Here is a 6,000-nt window from a genome sequence, read left to right as displayed (position 1 = left end):
TTCCATTAGGGGCTCATGCTGGCTAACCACAGTCTACCACTGCCAAATTGATTACTTGTTAATCAATTATTTCCTTTTTCAAACAAGCAAGCTGGCACCAGGGAGGAGATGGAATCAAAGGAAATGAGTGAAATGTTTCACGCTCACTGACATCCTAAACAGGTAGAGAGTGTAGCTCTGACAGGAAGAAAGTGTGAGCTTAACATTATGCTGGCAGGATGTGGACCCAATAAGACATAAATTCTAAATGTGTGTTTGGTTGAGATTCTACTGATAGACATGAATGACTTCTTGGGGGGATTTTTAATGGGTGGCCAAAAAAAAGCACAACAACAAAAAACAGAAAACAAAACAGAAAGACCCAGCGGGTGAGGAAGTACTGTATATCCCAAATAAGGCAGTTTAACTTTCGCAGCGAGAGAGAGAGAGAGAGAGAGAGAGAGAGAGAGATCAATGGAACCGCATGGAATATATATGGAAAAAAAAATATTCTCAAGAGTACACTCATCATATCTGTCTACCACTGGGAGGGTTGCTTTGTCGCTGTTGCTTTGTCGTACCCTCACATGATTAATAGTTTGAACTGTGGGAGTAATGAATCAATACACATCTAAATTTTATCAGTCTTTATTTTATCCAAACTGCTATGACAACTTGTCTCTGACTATAGTGTGTACAATTTTAAAAATAAAATGATTATTAATGCCAAGCAACCACACAGGGTCTGCCTTTGGCATCTTCAAATTGATTCCCATAAAAGATTTCATTCCACTCAATAATCTATTCCAGTTTCCCGCAGTCAACAAACAGCTCCCTGAGGGTTTTCGCTGTGTCTCCAAAATGCTTGGTGAGAGATTTGACTCATAAACACCAGCATGTTGCCAAGGCTCAATAATTAATGTGATTGTCCCTTTTCATGGCTGATCACCTATTGGTGGAATTTGGAGCCTCAAACATATCATTTGTTTTCCATTTCAGCCAAAACTATGAGTACAACACCTGGAAGAACACAAACAAACAAACAAACCCACCAAACTAACCAAAATTTGTAGAGAGCAATGTCCTGTGCCATAATGTCTAACATCAGTCATAACACAAGTAAAACAAAAATTTGTCTAAAACTGGTATGCTATCTGTCTTTAAAGTATTTATAAACCTTGTGAACACCACCAACACTCCAGCTGGCATTGATAAAGCCTGCTAAAGAGTTATTTTGTGACAGTTAAGGCAAAGTGCTGTGAAGGCTCTTCAAAATTGCAAAGGGTGATCCCAACCAAACAGCAAAACTACATACAGTAGTTAAACTGGCCAGTTTGCTGGATCGGCAACATGCATATTCATACAGTATGTCCCTCACAAATCCAAAAAATATAGCTGTTCAAAAAGTGGCAACCTGTTGCATAGTGTGACTTTAAAGATATAATGACACACAAAGAACTCATTTGAATCTCCAGATCCACTTTGGGGTAAGAGAGATATATAGTTTCTTTTCATTTCAGTCAATGACTTCATATGACTTCCTTCAGACTAGGTCTACAGCTTGTTACAATGAAACAGCTGAAATATGCCTGAGAGAAGTTCCATAAAAAATGGATGCTCTCTTGTTGCTTTGAGAGAACTTCTGAGGTTTAGTGGTTGTACTTGAACAGCTGTTAGAATAATTTGCAAGCAGCTCAAACCAGAGCTTTGGGGATATCGTCAACTCTGTTTCAGCGGTTGATATTTTTCTCTTTTTTAGAGGGTCATGTATTTTTCAGGGTTTTCCCTCACTCATGTCATGTCTGCCGATAACCTTGACTCTGACCAAAAAATAAAAAGTGCAGTTTTCAGTAGGCCTATACTGATGGTGTCAGGAATAAGTTTTACATATGTAAATGTACATGTGTATTTTTGGAAATGACTGGACTCCATGTTTGGACTATGGTGTAGTAGGCTACTTTATGTGCTGTGTTTTTTCTCTCTCAAATTACAGTAATGCTGACATAATCTGTAGGTCAGGATAAAACATGTTTAAGGTCTAAGTGCTACAGATCACGAAAGTTTTCTGAGATAAAGTGATAGATTATCTTCCTCTAGCCTATAGGTTAGAGTAGCCTGCTACAAATACACTAAAGACACTTTATGGACCACTTTGCACCATTATTAATCACATTATGACTGACTTCAATGTCTTTCAATTAAGACAAAAAATGAGCGTGGGCCTATTCCTGAGTATTTCTAATAGTCTTTCTAAATACAGGACAGGAGAAGAATTCACATCGTAGGCGACACAGCTGGAGGTAACTACCCACGGACCAGCAGAAAAATGTTTGGATGTTTCCATAGAACATGATCAACTATCTGCCTCTTAACAAATGATAGGTCTACGTCTGTTCTTATTCAGTGTTGATGAGGATTTTATTTTTTGTTAGTCTGTGTTACAGTCAATCTGCTGAGTTTTACCCGCATCATCCAAGCCAGTTAGAGATATACATTCAGCCGCTGCCTCTACTGCCACACCCCCTTTGCCACAACCCCTTGGTATATTCCAGAGATGCTGATATAGCGAGTATGAGAGCCTGTCTCCGCAACAGCAAGATTTGCGGTCTATCCGTGGCTCTCAGGAAGAGAGCATATCGCTTGAATACATGCCCTCTCACTTCTTTCACGAAGTGTCACTTGCTCTGTTTCGTTGCCGCGTCTCAAAATCAATAGATATCTGACGGAGCTAGGTCGCTAGATATAGCCTACGACTCGCGTCTGCCCACCAAGAGGGATAAAACAAAAAATAGAAATTAAGGCTAAGGGATTTACATGGTTTTAATAACTGAGCCTGTCTGGACGAAATGGAATGGGACTAACCTGTTATGGCAGCAAATCGGAAAGGTAACAGTTGTTTCAGGATGCCGACGTACATAGGACACATGTGTTGTAATGAATTATTTCTCATTTTGTTGCTGTCTACACCTCACATGCGTTAACGTTACACTCACACCTGGAAAGCCGTGCTGTGTGATAACTATGTGGAATGTAAATGTAGAGTGTAACAGCAGTATTATAAAAAGGTCATGGTCCATCTTTAACGATAATACATCTGAAATATACGACGTTTCCTTCGAATGTATGTAGGCTATGTTAACGTTTGACTTCTGCAATACCTGGTGAACGCATTTGTCCCATGCCTTTTCGCGCCTTAATTAGGCTACTTCTATGTTACATGTTACATTCATCTTGAGGGCAGGTGACATAAGTGAACACGACAAGTGAATAAACTAGACTAGGCTACTCGTTCTTGTGCCGACTGTCCATCTAGGTAGGCTATTTTCATGTGCTCAACACACTACATTATTGCCTTTAGTCATTTTTGAAATGTATAAGAAGTAGTCTAACAATGTTTTTTGCCGGCGATCAGTATTTTAACCTAATGTGCAGCTATGTAGCCTATATAACATCCAATATTCGAGGTGTGTTTGCAACGTGAGAAAAAAAAGAATTAGTGTTTATACAGGTTGTAATATCGATTTTCTCTTGGGTTGGATTTGCTTTCTTGCAAATGACAAATGTGCCTGACATGCTATGTCTCTGAATTTGTCACTTAGATGGGGGCACAATCTGCTCTGGCCATCAGTCCATATAAAGGATTGCTATAAAATATGATCACTTAGGCTATACAGTAAAAGCCCCGTGAGAAATCCGTTGATCAAGGCATTGGAAACCTGGAGAACTAGGCTATGTAATATTCCTTATTAACTACAGTAGCCTATATTGTTTAATGCTGAGCAATATGTCATTGTAAACATATGTTTTTTTCAACCGATAATTAGACTAATATTTAAAAGCAAATATGACACAGCCTACTCAATTAAATAGCATCAGCAGTTTTATAATAGGTCTTGCCGGTAGCCTATACATTTGATACTGCCGTAATAATTAATACTCATTTAATGTTAACAATTTATCAATACACTGTTGCTAAAATGGCCCCTACTGCATGGTGCCCTTATGAGATTCTATGACATGTCTAATGAAAACAAGTAATGTAGGCTATGCTATGAATCTATCTGAGGCTCATATCTGAATCTCTACCTTAGGATAGACTTCATCAAAGGACCTTTTGGTGGGTTCTCAAAAGGCCTGGTGAACCCAGGTTGTTTTTTGGCTGAATCTAATGCCCAGCATGATGCTGACTTCGGAATAGAGGGGTGTCGGACTTCTGTGCTATAGTAGGCTACTGATTCCAGCTGCCATCTCAGCCTATGTGTCTCTCTGCCTGCAGCAGCAAGCCAGGGGGAGCTCAATTCTCACACAACTGACATACAGTGGCACTGTGATTCATTTAATTAATTTTCAGTTGTAATTTAACTGAAAGCACTGTTTTGCCCCAATCTTTGATGTCTAGGTTGACAAAATATGCATTGGTGTGTGTGTGTATGTGTGTGTGTGTGTGTGTGTGTGTGTGTGTGTGTGTCAGGGTGTGTGTGTGTGTGCATGCGCGGCGTGCATATGCTTAGGTCTACCTGTGTGTGTGTGTGTGTGTGTGTGTGTGTGTGTGTCCATGCATATGCTCTTCTATGACTGCCCCTTTCTTTTCAAAGGCGTCATGCATTGTCATGCCCACTAATATTGCAGCATACAGCCAGCCAGCCAGCTATAAGCCTCTGAGAGGCGGTTGAAGCTTCTCAGAGGCTTATAGAAGAGTCCATAACTCTTGTGCCGTAGCTGTCCCTTACAGTCGAATGATGATATGAATCACTGCAAGTCTACCTGCCCATGAAATCTGCTTTGGCCAACTCCTTGTCAACAAAGTGCAATGGTTCCTCAGACACTAACAGATACTCATCTCTCCATGCATTAGAATACATTTTCATAAACTAGCAGGCAATCTGTCACTGATGTTTGATAGACAGGCATCTGCACAATGAAACACCTACACAATATATGGTGCTGTTGACTGTTGTCGTTGAAATGAGTAGCCTGGGAAATATATGGAAGCTAACAGACGACAGAAATAGCTTTTGGAAGCCAGTGATATGTGCTTAGTGTTACCACGCTCTGTGTTGTGGAGCATCACGTATGAAATACTACATTTTCCATGTGTTTTCTGCTGGCTTTCGAGGAAGTACAGTGCCACTGACTTTGCCCTAAACTGTTGTTGCCAAACAGCCATAGCAGCTGTGTACTCTCTATTTCTCCCCCCTCTCTCTCCCTCTCTCCCCCCCTCTCTCTGTCTCTCTCTTTGTCTCTCTGTCTCTCTCTTTCTCTCTCTTTGAGCGGTGCATGCATTTGCCCTCGATTCAGTGCGATAACAAATATACACTCCGCGGTGACAGGTCCCATGAGTCCCTCAGGCGGTTTGAGTGAGCGGTTGACACCTCCTTGGCTTCTCTCCAATGTAAAGTGTCTGCACTTGGGGGGGTGGGGGGAGGATTAGCACTGAGGGAACAGGCCACAAACACCAGCCGCACGTTGTGTTGTGTGGAAATTCTCGAGTAGGTGTGTCCGAGGGATGAGAGAAAAGTCTTGTGGTTCTTCTTGACGTTTTTTGTTTGGTTGTTTGTTTCGCTGTGTCACCTTGTTGGCTTTCACGAGAGGCCAATGGATCATAAGCACAGCCGCTCCTGAAATATTTCAAATTTACTGGAGTTTTGTGGACTGCAGGCCTGACAGCAAAGCAGCAAAAAAGAAAGAGAGTTGTCCCCACACACTGTGTTCTGCCTTCATCACTTGTAAATGTGTGCGGAAATTCATTCACCTTTCCCTTGTTTGGTCATGCCCTACACGCTGAATGATACGACTGGTGTCCGCCCCTGATGATTTGGAATGGAATAGTGTATCTCCCGCACAAGGCTTTATCATTCCTCATCCCGATAGATCTAGCATTTCCAAAATGGCAGTGCAAATTATTGGCTTTTTGGGACCACTGGCAGCTTGTGGCCCTACACGGCTCAGCTCTGAGCTTGCCAGGTGGTTTCTAGACACCATATATCTACTAGATGAAAATCTATTTCAGTGTCACAATTT

At 41.3% G+C, this 6,000-nt stretch overlaps 1 protein-coding gene across 1 annotated transcript in view; it reads left to right on the top strand.

Moving 5' to 3' along the window:
* The first annotated feature begins 2,583 nt into the window (after positions 1 to 2,583).
* Positions 2,584 to 6,000, top strand: part of LOC125286290 (teneurin-1-like) — a 200,747-nt gene continuing 197,330 nt past the window's right edge. Inside the window, exon 1 of the mRNA XM_048231227.1 lies at positions 2,584 to 2,865. The gene's annotated coding sequence lies outside the window, so the exon portion shown is untranslated. The remainder of the gene's footprint in view (positions 2,866 to 6,000) is intronic.

Source organism: Alosa alosa, chromosome 21 (assembly GCF_017589495.1).
Source record: "Alosa alosa isolate M-15738 ecotype Scorff River chromosome 21, AALO_Geno_1.1, whole genome shotgun sequence".
In the NCBI taxonomy this organism is placed as follows: Eukaryota; Metazoa; Chordata; class Actinopteri; order Clupeiformes; family Clupeidae; genus Alosa; species Alosa alosa.
Note: the sequence above shows the minus strand (reverse complement) of the source record. Positions and strands in the feature narration are given on the sequence as shown.